Below are 20,147 nucleotides of genomic sequence, written 5' to 3'. Positions count from 1 at the left end.
TACATTTCCCTCATAAACTGTTGCAAATCGATTCTGTGTTCAAGTCATTTCTACAAGATGAATACTGCAATAAACTTGAACTGCACACAGTCTATATGGAGGGCTGAAAGAGTGCTCTAATGTGAGGTCAGAAAAAAGCCAGATGTATTGATGTTCGATATTCTCTCTCTCTCTCTCTCTCTCTCTCTCTGATTTATCTCTATTTATTTATTTCTCTTTAGATTCATATTAGACATCCTGTTGCACTCAAAACTGTACAACAACAGCATGTAGGAAATAAATGACCCTGAAGTCATGGGGTTTAAATAATATTCAAACACACCTGTTACATACTGTATCTATCGGAAGAAATGATTTGGTCATAAGTAACTTGATATATTGCAATTTGATGGCCATGAAATCTGAAAGTCAGGTGTTTATTATATCAATCATCTTTTTCTATCTAGCAGAGGGACCTTAGTCTATAACGCTTATGATATCATAAACAATTTCTTTCACTAAAAAGGATTTTCTCTAAAAGATGTGTGTGTATCTGTAAGTGAATGAATGCATTTGCTTCTTAACAGGATGTCATGTTTAATGATTCCAGTTTGTTTTATAGCCATTTTCAGGAGATGAAGGTAAATCAAAGTAGAACATTTAAAGTCATTTAAGTTACAGGAATATATTACCTCCTATCAAGCTGTGAAGATGAGCCTTATGGCATGAAATTGGGCAAACAGATGCATCACGGTGAGTCAGGAAAATTAAGCAAAGGTGTGACAGAATGACACAAACCCGGATTCACACACTCGTAGCTCCGTCAATGCAAATGACTCCCATCAGCTGCCTCACACCCTGCTCCGTCACTGCCTGTTTCAACCCATTATTCAGCAATGGATTCAAAATCATTGGACTATTAGCGGCAAAACACACAAGCACACATTCGGGTCCACGTATTGACACGCATGTATTCATCATGCAGACGCAGCCAACACAATATCAGCATGATAAACACCTTGTATTTCCCCCCGAGCTGCTTTATTCGACAGAATCAGGCAGATCTGAGGACAAGCCTTGAGCTTTATGTCATCATGCATGTGTGATGCGCGTTTCAAATCCAAACAAAGTCAGTGTATCTTAAAAACCACCCACTGAATACAGATTCCCATTTTACCTCATCCATTTAAATAGGGGGGGGGGGGGGGGGGGGGGGGAGATGAGAGGAAAAGAAAAATAAGCAGAGGAGAGGATGTGGATGAAATAAGTATAGGGGGATTATTTCATAAACGACAGAATCTTTCTTTTCAGTGTTAGTCATTTGATCCTGTCAAATATGCCTAAAGCCATACGCCCACGTGCTCATTGTCTGAAAAATGCTCAGTTTATGAGAGAGCCCCCCCCCACACTTCAACAATGAGCGTAGCGGTTGGCTGCTCCACATCAGCTTCGTTGTTCAGTAAAACCGGGGGAAGGCAAATTAGATTTAAATCGGGGGGGCGCACACGCTCAGGAGAACGGCCAACTGAGCTTTGTTTGTCGCTCCCTCGCCGCAATCAGTGTGCTGAACTTCAGAAGGCCTTCTTCTGTGGTGTTTACCTCAGGACGGCCGACATAGATGCAGAGCAAACAGAGCAGCTCCCTCTCCCATCTGGACTCTCTCTAACGCCATCTCAACCAACCTGCATTTACACAAGGATGACTGCTGCGCTCTAACACACACACTTTGCATGGTTAGTGTCTGATGGAGTCAATATCTCTGTGTTTATTTTTCATTGTAAAGCTTTTCTAAGAAATGAAAGCTGCTAGGATCAATATTCCCCAAAAAACAATCAATGAATGGCTACGATCTGATGGACACACAGAGACTCATCACCTGATTCTAAAGCTTTTCAGAGGTTCTTAACGCTGTTTTTGATTTGACGCCCTACTACTCACTGTTTGATCAACTACAACAACTGTGTATAGGAAACTGACGTCGTCTCTGTCATGTCAATCATGGGAGTTTGACAATTTGGTCACCATATTGTTTTATTGGAACTAAATGAGACACAGGAGGGTGTCAAATACACAAATGTTCCAATTAATTTCTCAAATTCTGTTATTTCACTCTGAATGCCACCATCATTTACAAAAGGAACATCATGTAGTACTGTCAAATACTCAAAACTAGCGATTGAGAGCATATACTGATTTGGAAAATGTTAATTAAGGTAACTAATCAAGTGAAAAATAGGGTAATTCTTTCATAATTTTATAATAAATAGGTTAATTTTTCCAATGCAATGGGACTTCTGGTCCACTAAGGTCACTTTTCTCCAGCTTTGTTCCTGGAAGCAACAGGTTGCTATACACACTGACAATGCCTTAAAAAAACTACTGTCAGCCAAAGACAGAGACAACAAAGACTACTACTGACTACTTGTTGAAAGATATGAAAAATGTAAGAGCGAAGAAGCCACATTTTCCCTCAAGAGATGATATACAGTACAGTGTACGCATGTGTTATTTAGAATTTTGTAGTGGGGTATATTCAGGTGAAGGGATGAGTCATGCAGAAGAAGTCCAATATAAAGTTACTTATGGTGTTTCCAACCAACAATTCTTCCGAAATTGTAACCAATAATTTCTGAAATTGTCAAATGATCATAGGATTCTCAGCCAAAGCTGACAATACTTCCTGTGTGTGTCTATCTCTTTCTCTTTTTTCTTTTGTTGACAAATGATATGCTCAGAGACAGTGGAAAGGAAATGGAGAGAGGAAGAGAAAGTGCTTGGCAGAGCAGCGTCCAGGCGAATCGGCCGGGAGAAAATGCGGAGCATGAGCGATTGAACCGGCGTGGGAGAGCGCGTGGGTGAGGGAGCGAGTGATCAGGAGAGAGAGAGAGAGAGAGAGAGGGGGAGGGAAAAGAGGAAGAGGAATAGGTGGAGGATATATTTAGAGCTGCTCCTAATCAACTTCTCCGTCAGTTTGTGTCTGTGGGGGCGAAAGGGAGAGCGAGAGGGAGAAAGCCACGCAAGTTCAACAGTAAAAATCAATATGCAGCCCACTCGCTCACTGAGAGCAGCGAGAGGAGAGGAAGAGAAAGTGAAAGGGAGAACAGGAAAACGACAGGATGAGGCTGAGACAGATGACACCACGAACACACAGGGAAAGTGTTTCCGTTTCCTCACTGAACTTGCCACTGTCATGAATATAAATACATGGAGGTTTAAAAAACACCATTCATAATAATTCACCTTAAATTATAGTTATTCGACTGTTTTAATCAGATTCAGAATAATACAAATATTTATCATTATTAGTTTTAATATTTCCATCTAAGAATTACATAAATACAATATGAATACAAATATAACAAATGTATATAAAGACATTAAGTTAAAAATAATAAATTAACGAAATTAAAGAAATATATTGATATAAATATAAAATGTTTAAGTAAAATGTCAAGTAAAAGAGAAATATAGAATAAAACAAATACAAAATGTAAATATGCACATTGTACCACAATGTATAGTACTGTATTGAAATATATATATAGAGGTGTATAAGCATTGATAAGACATCATGATGCTGAAATGCAAAGTTTTAAATGGTTTGGCTGCTGACAGTGAAGTAGTGCTATGGATGCAATAGATGGCACGTGCTGTTTATTGAAAGAGCTTTTATTGGTCAATTGAATCACTTTTACTGTCAAAGACGGTTGTTAAATGAAGCAAATACGAGCCTGAAGCAAATACAGGTTTGCTATTGCTCCTGCAGGTAGAATAATATGGCTATATAATAAAGAACTCTTGCACAAGGGCAAACAAATATGAATCTTAACCTTTCTTTTAAATCCCAACTACAAAGATAACTGCTTTGTAAATGCCCAATGCTCTTCTTCATAAGAGTAAGTTCAAACAATGGAAACTGCTTTTCAGGGTTGAGTTCATCTTGAAGAAAACTTAAACTTAAAGGCCCTGACACACCAGGCCGTATTCGGCCGTATTCGGCCGTCTGGCGACAACGCGTTCGGTGTGTCCCGAACCCTCGGCCGTGACACGCCTTATTTGGCCTTTCACGGTCGACACCCGGCCGATTCAACATGTTGAATCGGCCAAAATACGGACACAAGCTATCGGGCCAAGAAACCACTCTGATCAGCTGTTCAGCTAGCAAATGAGAAGCGAAACGGAAGTGAGGGACGTAAACAAACGATTTAAGGCACAGGACAGCAGCTAAACACCAGCAGGTGATACTTAAAGACATCAAACATAGCCCTTAAATGTCCTCCCACACATAGGGACATCTCTGATATCGGCGGGAGCGTCCCCGGCTGTCCTCTGCTGAGAGCTCCGTGATTTTTTTGGTCAAGTCCGGTTTATTTGTCAGTATAAAGTTGCAGGATTAGTCTCAAGTACCTCAACATTGTCCTTAAGTACAGTGTCTAAGTAAATGAGATACTGTCTACTGCTGTTCATTTACCTATTGTGAGTCGCCTCGGATAAAAGCATCACATGGAAATGTAAATGTAGAAGTGGCCATTATTACATTACTACATTGCTGACTCAATAAACTACACACCCACCAGAACACTGCGATCATCAGATGCAGGTCTATTAACTGTGATTTTATAGTATGTCTGCACTTTATGTGCTCATTTCATCATTCATGTATTTTTATATTCTAAAACATGTTTTCGATGGACGAGAGTGAAAATGGAACGCACACGCTATTTGTTTGTTTATATCAGTCTGTTCTTCTTCTCTTTCTTCCGGTTGTTGCCTATTTTGAATGACGAATACACACTACCACCGCCTGCTGGTAAGGACAGTTATTGCCACTCACGCATGCGCAGTTCGTACGTGCTCGGCTGAAGTCTTTGCGGTGTATTCCAGTGCGACACATGGCCACGACGCAGGAGAACTCGTCGATGGAACTGTCGGTGTCGGCGAGTTCTCTGGTGACTGCTTGGTGTGTCAGGGCCTTTACGTGTGCCAGTGCTTTGCAGGAATTGCTATTCCCTTGTTTTTTTGTTTGTATATAAACAGAGAATGTTTCTTTCATACAGCCAATCAAAAGATCTTTTTTTTTGTTCATAAATAACACTGCTAACAAACTCCCTGGCTCCATGACATAAAAATAATTTTGATAGGATGTTAGACAACAGAAAGGGCTGTATTTTAGCTGGACTTTAAATGGCAGGTCACATTAAACGTTTATAGACTTTATCACAGTAAAGTGGCGTCTTATTGGACCACCCACATAAAGCCTTGCGTGTGCGTGTGCGTGTGTGTGTGTGTGTTTGTGTGTGATATTGATAGGCCTGACTTAAGGTCAATACTGTGTGGGCTATAATGAGGAGGAGGAAGAGGAGGGTTAGAGCTCATATACAGTAGCCTCTTTTTTAGAACCAGCGGCTTTTTGCTGCCCCCCCCCCGCCCTCCTCACCCAACATCTCTCATTAGCTGATGATCGATCCCCTCCCTGTGCTGCCCACACCGAGAGAAAACGCAATTAGAGCATTGAGCAAACGATTGTGTGAACTAGGGCTCGATAGGTAATCATCACCTGAGAGAGGCAGCAGGCAGGTTATGGGGGGGGGGGGGGGGGGTGATGAGCAGGGGCCAAAGGTGAGAAGGGGGTAGTTTAAGGTGAGGGAATGATGAGGACAAACTGTCAGTAAACTGAGATGTGGGAGCAAAAGAAGAGGAAAAGCAAATACAAATGACTTTTTTCTTTGTATCTATTATGGTAAATCTCTCTGTGTTATTACTTTTTTTAAGAATATGTGAAGAATGTCACATCTGATTTTAATAGATTTATTCACAAACATGTGGGGTTCCTAGTTAAGTGTTGGAGGCCGTTTAGATCTGATTTCTACACCTGCATTTTTCACATTGAAATGTACATTAAAGATTCACAGTAAAAATGTTATATTAAAAATACAAAGAACATGCTAAGTTAACATATATCAAGGCAATGATTACAATTATTAAACAATGCCATTTAGCCATTCTTCCTAATAAGCCAATTACTTTAGCATTTAGCAAAAATCATTACATACATGAGCTGCTACTGTAGGTTGTAAAATATTTATCTTGTGTAACATCATTCATCATTCTGCAGTTAACGTTGATCTGAGTGGGTGAAATTACGGAGAACAATTGACACCATGGCTGACATCGGCAACCTCTCTCTGTAATGGCATTGTTATTGCTACAGTTTTTTTTATTTTAAATTAGGACCACATTTCCTATAAAGCCTTTGTTTGACTCTCCTTTCCGGTTCAGTGCCTAAAATCTCTCTTTTAAAACCTCAATTTCCCTTCATTTGCAGGGAAAATACCGTTTAAATAAACCCTGCTAATAAACAGCTTTAGCAACTTATTTGTATATAACCTCAATTTTGAGTGGTTCACGCAACACATATTGGATGTTGGAGGGGTGTTTATCTGCCTGTGATTGGCATTTGTTAACTACCTAAAACAACGGTATGTATCACTAATGCTTGGCCTCAGCACATTTTACCTCATGTCTACCTTTAAAAGTCAGAATCTGCATATAGTGTCTGTTTATGCAAATCCATTAAATTCCTAGACCACTGAATCCGCAAGGATATTTCAGTTCTGACTCAATAAAATCACAAACCTTTGAAAGTAAATCACAGTGTCACAACCAAGGGAACAATGTCTTCAACATATAATATTTTAGGCAAAGTGATGGGGGTCAGTAAAGTCAGAGTAGATCATTACTGGGCAAAAAAAAAACAGAAACTATGTCAAAAGATGTTGAAGGTTACTGATCAGTACTTGGATGTTGTTAGGTCATTTTTTAATTAGTATATTCTTCATGCTTAGGAAAATGCTTATCCAGTGATTCTTTATACTTTGCATTTTATGGTTCCTTATTGTGCAAATAAACCTCTCTGGGAGGGTTAGGTAACAATACAAGCTTTTTTCAGAATATTATTTAAAAATTATTCTTTTTTTTCTCTCACTCGCTCTACTACAAATTTGATTAAAAGTCACCTACATGCTATAACACTGCATTAAAATCCTACACATTTATTTATGAATTCCGATAAACTCTTAAGAAATGGCGATTTAGCAAGTTCAGTATTTGCTTTATCCAAGGGTTTTCAACTACTTCCGCTCGCTGTCATCATTTCTTGGTAACCATTTCTATATTTACTTTCCATGAAATTGGCAAAACATAATCAAAAACTGCACTAAATGTCATGTCTTGTTCTGCACTATTACATGTTTTGTTTGGTTCCATTAGCAGAAGGTTATGAAAACGCTGGGCACACTTAAACAGGAAGTGCTCTCACTTTCACTTCCTCTTTCTACCAGAGAGAGGTGGCCTCATTGCTTCCTGCATAAATCCAGCATATTTATTCTCTGTCTCTCTCTCTCATTTCCTCTGTATGTCATTGTCTCTCACTCCCACTCTTCCTAACCCCTCTCTATCACAGCTTTTTTTGTTTCATGCAGTTCACCCAATTTCCTCTCCATCTCCTTTCTCTGTGTGAATAGCTTAAAAAGCATTATGCACCACACTGATTCACTCATATCACGAATAAAAACACGTAGCAGGCGCACCAGGTCTAAACCAGGCTTTGACACAGGTTTTTTAAGGCAGATACCAATATCAGTATTTGTTAGAATTGAGCTGCCAGTACAGACACATTGAGCCAATATCCTTTATATCTGAATTACAGCTTTACGCCAACATTTTGGAGAAAAACAAATGTATGTATTTATTCCTGAATGGATTCCAAAGCCAACAGGAAGGACATATTTTTAATAAAGAGTGCTTTGTTTTGGGATTTTTTAGCTATATTCAGGTTAGGTTATGTTTTACAATACAAAATCCGAAGGAATCAACATTTATTTGATTTTCTTTTTGCCATTTATATCATCACACGTACTCAGGAAGATGGTAAAAAGGTATGATGAAACAGAAAGAGAAAAACAATGTGTTCAAAGCCGAGCAATAAGACCTATATATATATCACGTTAAATCAAAATGTATCCGTTTTAGTAGAGGAGTCTTATGGCGCATTTCCACTGCAGGGCCTCGCACGGCTTAGTACGGTATAGTTAGGCCTCGGTAGGCCAGGCTCACTTTATGCTGCGTTTCCATTACAGTTTAGGAACTATAGTAACGCAGTGTAGGCGGAGCCGTGACGTCATCTTCAATGCGAAACACAAAACCAACATCAGCCGTTAGCTGTTAGCACTCAGAGCACACAGCTCCTCATATTTGTTCAGAAACTAGACAAAAGTTAAACAAGTACAAACCACAGACTGTCTGTGTCATGGCGAGTACAGTCGCTGCTTTATTTATGTCTGTAGGCCGTTGTTGTGAGTGTGGACGGTCGGGGCATATACTGCGTTAGCTTAGCCGATCTCCATTCAGAAATCACGCATTTTAAAAGGTTTTTCAAAGCATTAATTCACGGTTTTTACTAACCGGTATCAGTATGTTGTTACTTCGGCATCATTTTGAAACGTGTATTACAATGAAATCACGGTAAAATATGTTCATTTTGTTGTAGTTGCCAGCGATTCTCTCACTAGTTTAGCATACTCAGCCCGGTTGTTGGCCTGGAAAGAACCTCGATTTTGGAGAGCCAGAAAACTGTGAAAAAGTACCCGCTAGCCGGAACTACGCCTAGCTGAAAAAAACGGGCCGGGCACGCTTAAACTGCGCTGTAGTGGAAATGCGCCATTTAGTCACAACCAATTGCCTGGAACAAACTGTATATACACATTTTTCTATTTGCCTTGTCAGGGGCACAACACAGCGTCTGGACTATCATTCATGTTAATATAATGTCAGCTCCATATATTTTGACCAAATCCCATTTTTATCCTGCCACAGAGACTGCACATACAGCACTTATGAAAAGGGAATAAAACAATAAATATCACAGCCAAATACCATACAAATCCCAAAATGTCAGTGGCTGTGAAAGTATTTTTCCCCCTATGGCCTCCCCCATTGATCCGACAATATAAATCAGTCCGGGGAATCCTTTCACTCACCAATGCCTGATGGGAAATCTCTCTTTGTCTCAGGTGCTGTGGTCATTTGTGCTATAAGGTCGGAGGTCGGATAGAACAGCAGCCAATTAAAGCCCTGCAGATTTGACGCAAGGAGGAAACAATCTCGAACCCCATCTGTGGACCCTCGCCTTGGGGCCCCGGTCACCAAGGGCTGCCCTTACTCTGTGTACAGAGAGTGTGTTTGTGTGTGTGGGGGGGGAGGCAGGGGGAGTACCTGCATCTGTCTACCTTTCTGTACATTTTATATATCTATTTCTGCATTTCTTTCATTAGAAATCTGCTCCATTGCCCTCTGAAAACGAAAATAGAAAATAGATTATTTATATAGTTCTGGTAGGGTCTTTCAATGTCCCAGGGAGGATAAAAAATAAGGGTAATTTAAAGACCCCACATGAATTTACCAAGAATAATCTCTAGCAACCAGAACAAGAAAGGTGGAGCTAACAATTGTTCTCATAGATTCTCATTAATCTGAAGATTATTTTCTGTGTTAATTTACTTTTTTGGTCTTAAAAATGTCAGAAAATAGTCATATACATCCAAGTTTGTCAATCGAAAACCGCTAGGTATTCAATTGTATAAGATATAAAACAGAAAAGCAATAAAATCTCCATATTTGAGAGGTTGAAAACATCCTTTTCATCAAAGTAATTACTTTAATGATGAATCGATCCGCAGAATATTTGGCGATAATTTGTCTTTAGATCAACTATTTGTCAAGTTGTTAAGCCTAATTGTTGCCTAACCCTAAGTAAAAAGATGTTAGACTATAAGGAGTCACATGACTGCACGTCTCAACCGCTAAGCTAAAGGCGGCTAATGTTCGACGTGAAGATGTTTAGTAGTCTCATTTAATTACTTGCTCGTAATCGCCATTTGTAAGTTCACCAGTGGAGTGTTTAATGACTTATTTTATGTCGTAGAACAAAATGTGTAAATCTCTTAATTTTCTGGTAACTTGTGAACCTTATTTCAGGCTACCCTAACCCAAACAAATATTTTCAGGTCAGGACTCATTCCTGCAGCACTTTATGGCCAAAATGAGTTTTCTCTGTTTGATGGGTTGGCTTTCCCTTAGAGATACTACAACTACTACTGAGTAAGAGGTAGAAAATAGATTGATAGATAGCATTATATTGCTTTTATACAACACACACTCTCTACCACATACGTAGCTCTCTGCTTGCCGCTGGTGAAGGGGTCACTGAAAGACTGCACACTCCATTTCCCAGGTTACTTTGGGGCCGGCCAAGGGCAGGATGGCACATTGTTCGCTGGCCTGATGAAACATGTCTACCTCCATGTGTGTGTGCCTTGTGGGAGGGGTTGGCGGGTCAGAGATGAGTGTGTGTGTGTGTGTGTGTGTGTGTGTGTGTGTGTGTGTGTGTGTGTGTGTGTGTGTATATATTATGGTCTTTCTAGTTCAAGATGGCACAGTGACAAGTCAAAGGCTCATTCATCATTCTGTGGCAGAGTGATATTTATGGCTTGGAACTGTGTAGTGTGTGTATGACAGAAAACACAAACTGAAAGAGAGGAAATATACATTCCTTCTGAAGCAAAGGAAGGTCTTAATGAAGTTTACTGAAGAGTCAAAAGTGGAAATGGCTGTCATGTCAGTATGCTAATATGCTCACTATTAACTAAAGTATAGCTTTTTCAGTGAAAAACCAAGTCATTTACACACAATGCTCTGTCTGTCATGCAAAAACAACAATTTGCACCCTGAAAATGTAATATAAATAGGAAATATTTGTACAGAATTTCATAGTTTGGCGAAAATAACAACCTCAAGAAAAGCATCGTTGGCTTCTGCTGTAAGTTACAATCAAACATATATTGAACATGCAGTTACTTTTGATATTTTGCAATAAATTATCCCAACCTGACACAAAAAAGCTTTTGACAGGCTTCTAGTGGAGTAGGATGTTGTAGACTGGAGCTAAAAACAAACTCATAACCAAGCTAACGGCGTTAATAAGAGCCGGGGATGTCATCATCTGTGCATGTGTGTTTCATAGACTATGACTTCTTGCTTCTTAGCCGTGGGTGGGAGAGAAAACAGCCTGCCAAGATATTGTTTCATAACACTGGGCACCACTCCTGACAACCGTGAGCTGGTTTTACTGGCTGGAGAAAATCGCTGTTTCCCTTGTCAGTCCCACAGCACCACCATCCCACACACTCTCACCTCTGTGCAACCCGCTGCAGGGCCGAGCGAGGGAAGGAGAGGGAGGAAGGATGGAGGGAAGGAGGGAGGGAGGGAAGGCTTTGAAAAACATGTCTGACTGAAAGCAGGAAAACCTTTTGAGTGTTGTGTCATCGCAGCACAAGTACAGCTTAGGTCATCAAAATGTGTTAGCAATAAAGTTTGGAGAACACACACTCACACATACACACACGTGGTGTAACTGAAAGAACATAATCATCTGTTTCTCATTGTTCAGGAATCTTCTGCACCCCTCCATCCTTCCTCCCTTCCTCCCTTCAGCAGCTCGAACTGCAAACACACACCATGTTGAAGGTTCACAGCACCAGGAAATGGACAGATATGAGTGGCTGAAGGTTGAAACTGTTATCATTTTACAACCGATATAGTCTCCTACGATTTCACAACCTCATTGTATTTCACTTTCACTGAGCTCACCCTTTTATCCAAAGCGACTTACTATAAGTGCAGTCAACCGTGAAGAAACAAACTGAAAACAGCAAGAATCCTGCAGTACATTAGCTTTCAATTAGCCATACCATTGTAAGTGCTATACTGTGTTCGCCTTAGTTAAGCTTAACCTCTCTAAGTGCTACTGACGGAAGACATTATATTTCTATTTTACGTTTATATTATGTTTGTATCCTCCTTTCATCATCTTTCAGACTCTGCTTGCACTTAAAAAATATAAGATATTACATGTGTTAATGCAACATCTGATGAAAATTGCAATACAATCAAACAATATCAAGGCCATCCGTTACATTCTTCACTATTAAAAGACCTGTACAGTATATATAATTTATAAGAGGCGTACATTGCTTCTTAACATACAGTAACATATTTATGAGAATGCAAATGCTATGTTGTATGTGTGCATTTATAAATAAGTGTGAAGCATCCTAAAGTGATCTACAGTATGAATAGTTAATAGCACACTATAACATAGTTGTAATCACATTAAAAAACAATATTTATTATGAGGGTGTATTGCAATATTACGAACAATACATGAGCAATTGCAATTAAGCATTTAGAAATGTGCATACATTTAATTTCAAATTAATTTCTGTCATTGAAGAAAACAAATGGGATTCCTCATTCGTGTTTAATTATTGATTATTTCACTTGTGTGATTAAATCTTATAACATCAAAGCTTTCAGATCCAAAGTAGTTGTAACAATGTTAACAATATATTTCTAAGGCTTACAGTAATTCTATAATGCATCGTAAAATAACTATGTATTAATAGTTAGTTTACATTTTTGACACATAAATACTATTTTAAAGTAGTCTTATGTGATTCTACTGTACATACCTTATAATATCCTATAAAACATTCATTGACCATTTGCAAACCAACAAATCACGATTATAAGAGGCATAATATTGAACTGGATAAGTAGAATAAATAAAAAATCTAGAAATAAATGACTGAATATTTATTTATGTACCATAACTATAATACTAAGGATATCAAAGCATTTAGTAAATGTCCTTTTACAGCTTATTACATTACATTACATTACATTTAGCTGACGCTTTTATCCAAAGCGACTTACAATAAGTGCATTCGACCAGGAAGATACAAACTTGAAGAAAACAGAATCATATAAGTATCAGGTTTCATAGAGCCAAAACATTTCAAGTGCTACTCAACTAGCTTTAGATAAGCCAGTCCTTTGTTAGTATATAAGTGCTTTGTTAGTCATTTTATTGCTCGAAGTGGAGTCGAAAGAGATGAGTTTTCATTCTGCGCCGGAAGATGTGTAAGCTTTCTGCTGTCCTGATGTCAATGGCGAGCTCATTCCACCATTTTGGAGCCAGGATAGCAAACCGACGTGTTTTTGCTGATGGGAACTTGGGTCCCCCTCGCAGTGCGGGTGCAGCGAGCCGTTTGGCTGATGCAGAGCGGAGTGCACGTGCTGGGGTGTATGGTTTAACCATGTCCTGGATGTAGGAAGGGCCAGATCCATTCACAGCATGGTACGCTAGTACCAGTGTCTTGAAGTGGATTCTAGCAGTTACTGGAAGCCAGTGAAGGGAGCGGAGGAGCGGTGTGGTGTGGGAGAATTTAGGAAGGTTGAAGACCAGGCGAGCTGCTGCATTCTGGATGAGCTGCAGAGGTCGGATGGCACATGCAGGTAGACCAGCCAGGAGGGAGTTGCAGTAGTCTAGGCGTGAGATGATGAGAGCCTGGAGCAGAACCTGCGTCGCTTTCTGGGTCAGGAGGGGACGTATCCTCCTGATGTTGTAAAGACTGTATCTGCAGCAGCGAGTTGTAGCAGCGATGTTTGCAGTGAAGGACAGTTTGTTTTCTAGGGTCACACCCAGATTCCTTGCAGTCTGAGTCGGGGAAACAACAGAGGGGCCGATGTTGATTGTTAGGTCAAGAGTGGGACAATATTTTCCCGGAAGGAAAAGCAGTTCAGTCTTGTCAAGGTTGAGCTTGAGGTGGTGAGCAGACATCCACTGAGAGATGTCAGCTAGACAAGCAGAGATGCGTGCGACGACCTGGGTTTCTGAGCGGGCTTATGAGAGATGTTCGCTATATAGGGGATTAAAAGTAAGTTTATCATAGAAAAGTCTTATTGATCATTAAATAGCATAGATACCACTTTACTGTCCAGCATTTCTAACCACGGTATACTACAGCTATGGGCTACAACAACATCATGGGGGAGGGATGAGGAGAAGGAGAAGAGAGGGGGAAGTCCAAAGCCCAGCTGTCAGGACCCTCCGGGTCAGAAAAACCCCACAAACCCAGCTTTCACATCCTGTGAGGGCTGCATAATTGCATCATCAAACCATCAATACTCCCTCCATTGACAGATTGCAAAACCAGCTTCTTTTTATCACACATGCGGTGTGATAGCAAGTCAGACAAGGTGACATATGAGTGAATCAGTGAGACTCAAGAATGTTTCTGCATTTAGAAAACACATATTTCATGACACCCTGCACGGTGGTACCGTTTAGGGAGTCTCTCTTAAGCCTCGACATGTGTCTACCGAGCATTAAATACAGAGAGAAAGAGACACTTGCATGTTTCAGGAACACATTCAGCCGCAGTGATCCATTCAAACCTTTTGAAGTTTATATCCTCCAAGCATTTAAAGGGACCTACCAGGGGCTTCTAAACTCCCTCCAATTGTTTTTATGGCAAAGCAAAGAAGAGTTGAATGTGGAATCAACAGAACAAAAGGGAAGGATAGATATGAAGATTGATAGTAGGAAAAGATAAACAAAAAAAGGAAAAATAGACGTGTTGCTGCTTTTACATAATGGTTGCTCCATGTTCGCGCTGTCTCTGTTTTGGTAAGCGAGGACACGATAAGAAGGTGAAGAGTACATGTGTCTCCTCTTTCAAAGACAGACCCTCCTCTGTCTTTCTATCCCTTGCCATTTTCTTTTTAAAGTGGCAGTATCACATGATAAAAGTGTTGCTTTTAAGAGCCTTTAGAAGAAAAGAAAATACTAAAGGACACTGTCTGGTCTTCTCTTGTCTCAGCACTTTGCCCCCGTGCTAAGGGAATGATATAGTGCATATGGTTGGGTTTGCTGATAGAAACAAGGGAAAAAAAGATATTTCGACGTGGATATTTAAATGTGTTCCTGTGAAGTGTTGTGGAGAGAAATTAGGGCTGCTCTGAGGTCAGCTCTAATACCGTGGGCCCATATCAACATAAAAGAAGAACCAGCTCCCCGCGCCTGATCCAGAGTTAGTTCATCAAATATTAATGCTGCGTGTGGTATTCCTGGGAGCGCAGCCCGGACCGAATACAATTACAAGCAATAAACAGCAGTTCTGCTTTAATCACAAGAGCAACGTTTACATGATTAATGCAATATTCTCCATTCTCATATCGCTGTTATGAGCTCAAGCTGAGAGCATAGGGCCAAAGTTGTGATTATGCACATGATTATGTTGATTTTTCATATTACCTCTTTTCATTTGCCTTCATCATGGACACTGGATTGTCAGTGTAGGTGACATGATTTCGCTGAAAGCGCTGAAACCTCGCCAGCTTGGAGATGAATTCAGGGCGAGTTTGAAGCCATCCCAATTCCGCCTGTGTGTCTTCCTCCAACATTTCTGCACAAACGATAGAAAATGTGCAGCTCATTTATGATGTTCTCAATTCTCTAGGCCCCCATCCAAATCTTGATATCCCTTATTTATTATCCTCATATCCCAATTCAGCTATAACATCCTTCAAATGGATCAAGTCAAGGGTCAAGAAGAGGTGAGGAGGGATCAGAGCAGACAAGTTTTTCCGATTACTTTTTACTTTAGAGTTCAAGCCTGTGTGGGGAAACTATGACATTTACAGGAAAGGAAGAGGATAGACAGCTGGACTGATATCTGTGTAGAATTTTCCAGAGCAGATTAAATGTAAATCAGTGGGGGTAAAATCCACGAGTCCTGATTAGTCTCACACACTCCTGATTAGGCAGAATCAGTAAGCTAAGGGCAGCAGCAGTGTGATTGGTGATGGCGGTTTTGAAAAGGGAGCGACGGTAAATAGGCTCTCTACACTGATGGCCAGCATGAAGGCTACTTGACTATACGTGATAGACCTCCAACCCCCAACAGTCACACACATACTGACCCCAGACATTTCCTACGCTTAGAAAACCCCACACATATATGCAGCAGGTCTTTGATATCAAAAGAAGAAATATGTCCTTGGTCCTTGACATCTAGGACAACACATAGGCAATTTCTTATTGACGCCTGGTAGAGTTTTGAATGATGTCATCATTCTGTTGGTCAATCTGGAAGTTAGCACTGTAAGGCTTCTTGACAAAAGGCAATGGGATTTTTCTATTGGATTTTGGAGTATTGCAAATAAAGACACAACAAATCTGTGCCTACATGTTTATGATATGTTTGTTCAGAAGGATTATCTCAACCTATTAACACAATTTTTATGATTTTTGAAGCGTAAAAGCAATCACCAGAAGTAAAAAAAAAGGTAATGTAAGGCTTTAAAGGTCACCTATTATGCAAAATCCACTTTTTCACGTCTTTTATACATCAACATGTGTCCCCGCTGTGTAAAGAGACTCTGAAAGTTTCAGGACAAAAGATTCGCTCACTTTTTGTCCTGAGCCATTTATATAAAAACCTGTCTGAAAATGAGCTGATCAGATTTTGGCCACTTTATGATGTCATAACATTTTTTTGGCTTGTGTAACCATTAGCCAATAACCAACCAAAATGTCAAAATGTTTTTAAAAACTTGACTTGGGGATGAGGGAACTCGGACGTGCTAAAAGACTTACTCATCTCTGGGTTGTATTCCTTCACCACTCTATTGGCAGCACATCATGGGTTTCTCAAGCAGATAATAACCATTTAAGATGTGATAACGTCATGGTTGAGGTCTGGAATGCACTGACATATTATTTAGTCACTTATGTATGAGGACTGGTTGGCTTTTAATCATGAGCACATTCCAGCTCTGGTATCATATCAAGGATTATCAGGCAGATGTATGACTTGTCTTTATTGCCATCATAATTTGTATTGGTAGAAATCAGATTGGAGGCTCGCTGTCTTGTCCATTTTTGATCTGCTGTTGGAAAAGCAAAACTGGCCGAAAACCATCTGGACTGCAAAACATTCAGTTTGAAATCTCCAACCTGTTCCCTTCTTGTCCTATTTCAACAGATGGTCTTTTATTTCTCAGAGAGGCAAGTACTTGGTGTGACCAATAGTTTCAATTAAACTTCTATAAGGTTTTATTACCTTGGAAAACATATCCATTATCAGCTTTTTTTAAATCAGTTTCGGGTTCCTACTGACTTCTTACAAAAGAACCCACCATTGTAAGTATGAAGACACATGGACTGAGAGGTAACTCATTCATTAGTTATATGGAGTCATTATTCTACATCATCCGGGTTTAATGGACTCATAGTGGGAAATAAAATAAAAAAAACTTTATTCTAGCTGAATACAGCAAGTCCCCTAAAAGTCAACTGTATTGGAAGGCTACATTCATATACGTTGGTAGTTAAATAGAACTTAACTGAAAAAATGTAATAGATTTATTCTGTTTTAAAGAGTAATGGACAGACAATTGTTTACTGAACCCAAAAAATGATGCCTCACATCTACTTACATTTCCTAAATGACTTTTGTTGACTTGAATATAAAGAAAAGGCTGTAATCTGACCAAAGATTTGAGTTCTGATGAATCAAGATACTCAAATGTACCATATTTAAGTAGCTTATGAAAATGAAAAATATGTTATTTCATTGATAGTGTCAAGAAGAGCTACGATTTGGATTTAGCTCTTGTTTTTTAAATGTACTTTTGTGAAGGTCTCTTAATAAGGAGATGATACTCGACCTTTGCATCCCAATCATTTAAACAAAGAGGTATCATTTCTGAGTTAATATCATGATACCAATGACATGTACACTGTTGCACATGAAGTTGAATTAGAATATTTTGTACCTCTTTTCATGACATTATTGTGACAATGTGATTCATTCTAGATAGATAAAGTGTATATCTTGTCAAAAAAAAAAGAAGATATTCCAACATTTTGGGCACCAGTGTATTAAGGACTCGCAAATATGGGTGTGTTGTTGTCGTTACCCTGGAAATGTAGAATGTCACTGAAACATTATAGCCTGGCCAACTATCCATTAAAAAGAGCAGTCTTGAAGCTACATCACTAAAAGCTGTGTCTTAGTTTGGATATTTCAAAAAGAAAATGTGCACGTGAATGGATTGAGTGACATTCTGTGAGAAGAGGTCTTGATGTAAGAGCGGTTTTAAAAGTCACGAGCATGAAAGTCTTTTTTTTTTAGTTTGAGTATGAAGCTGTGATGCAGTGTGATGTGTGTTGCAATCCTTTTTAAAAACATTTTTGAGGATTTTAAAGTGTTCTCGTCTGTCCCCAGGCTAAGATACCTGAGCAGCTCTCTCTTCCTCCCTGCTGCCTGTCGTTTTATCCTTTCATCCTCTCCTGTCCTTTTTCATCTTCTGTTGGAAAGGGAACCCATCTAAACTGCCAAACATTCACTCTGAAATATATCCACCCCCTCTATCGAATCCATCCCAAACCCGCACATATCTTTATTTCTCTATTTGGCTGTTGATCGACTCCTTTTCTCTGGCTGATTTCTATCAGAGTTGTGGACGTGGATATTCACCAAGGGCCCTGGTTCTGAACCTTGGCTTGTCCTCTGGTCATAAATCTCTGCTTTTTGAGTTTGGGTCCAGACATGGATCTCTCCATTCAAGCCCTCCTGCCCGTGATGGAATAAAACCATAAAACTTCCTGGCCTATAAACCGGCCCGCTGCTGGAAGACACATCTCCCCCTCGGTGCATTTTATGGCCACATCTTATCTCTCTACTGTGTAAAGGCCCTTCAGAAGCTGAGGGAAGACTCACTGTCATGACAAACAATGGGATCATTAAGTGCTATGAAAAAGCTGGATAACAGGGGCAGTATGTCACTGAAGGGATGTCAAGCGTTGATTTCCCAGCGAAGCCTTAAGGGGAGATTTAAAAACCATGCGATGACTTGACTGAGCTTTAATACCTCTTAGACTGTTAAGTGCTCATTTCAGTAGCAGCTCAGTGAAAGCCTCGGAAGACTCAGAGAAATATTATTCCACCAAAAACTGAAGTCAGATTTGTGTGAACAAAAGATGACACAAACAATCATCCGTTGGGGCAAATAATTTGCCACAGCGCTGTACATAATAGTTCCACATTCTCTAAAGATGCCTTGACAAACCAACATAAATGTATCTACAAAATTGAAAACAACTTGATCTCTCGATGGCTTTACATGAGTGAACATTGTTGATTTTATTCACTAGCAGCCGGGACAAAAGTTTCATTTTCATTGTCCCTGACCTACAGTTTCTGTGATGCCCTGCTCTGAGACGTCAATAATTACAAAGTATTAAGTCAAAATCATGAGACGACTCAATAACGGAAGTGATTGGTAGTGAACACCTTCATGAACATACATTACGAAACAAGATAATTTACCTTTGTCTACAGCCATTCTGGCAGCTCTATTCAGGCACATAGCTAAATGCTAACATAAATATGCTCACAAAAAGGCTAACATCCTTACTTTAGCAGGTATATGTTTGCAGTCTTGGTTTAGAATTTTAGCATGATAATATTTGCTTTCAAATAGAAGAAAAGGATTGTTTAAGTTGATGGGAATGTCGTTAATAATTGCAGATAATTGGTCCACTGATGATAGATATGTTATGAAGATAACAAGTTAGAATATCAACAAAGCCATGACAATCCGTCTTGCGTCAATGTTGTTTAGTGTAGACCAGGGGTACTCAAACTTTTTTATTAAAGGTCCAGTTGTGAACTTTATACAAGGTCACTGGTCCGGATCAATGCCCGACATGTCGTTGCAGTAAATTAAAGGGTGTTTCATGTTGTCGTTGCTGTGGACCTTCTTAATCTACCTTCTTTGGGGGCCCCCTTCTGGTCCAAGCACTTGCCTGCCTTGCCTGTCGGTAAACGGCGCCCCTGTATACACACACACATTCAATACATACATACAGTATGTCAAGGTAAACTTGCGGTTAACTTGCGGTCTGCTATGCGTGTCACGCTCGCGCACACAAGTAAATATATATGCACGTTCATTCTCACAACGCGTCAGACACAAGACGCGCGTACATGATGATGTACATTAATTTATCAGAATCAGATTTTTTTTTTAATTTTTTTAATTTTTTATAATGGGACACAGGGTTCGGTCCGGATTGATTTGTAGTTCGGTCCGGAGTTTGAGAAGCCCTGGTGTAGACCAATGTGACATTGCCATCACTAGACCATTGCTGTTAGTCCAGTGAAATATAAACGTTTATGTATCTTCTCTAGCAATACAAG

The sequence above is a fragment of the Trematomus bernacchii genome, unplaced genomic scaffold (genome assembly GCF_902827165.1).
Source record: "Trematomus bernacchii unplaced genomic scaffold, fTreBer1.1, whole genome shotgun sequence".
Lineage (NCBI taxonomy): Eukaryota > Metazoa > Chordata > Actinopteri > Perciformes > Nototheniidae > Trematomus > Trematomus bernacchii.
This window is presented reverse-complemented; position numbering follows the sequence as displayed.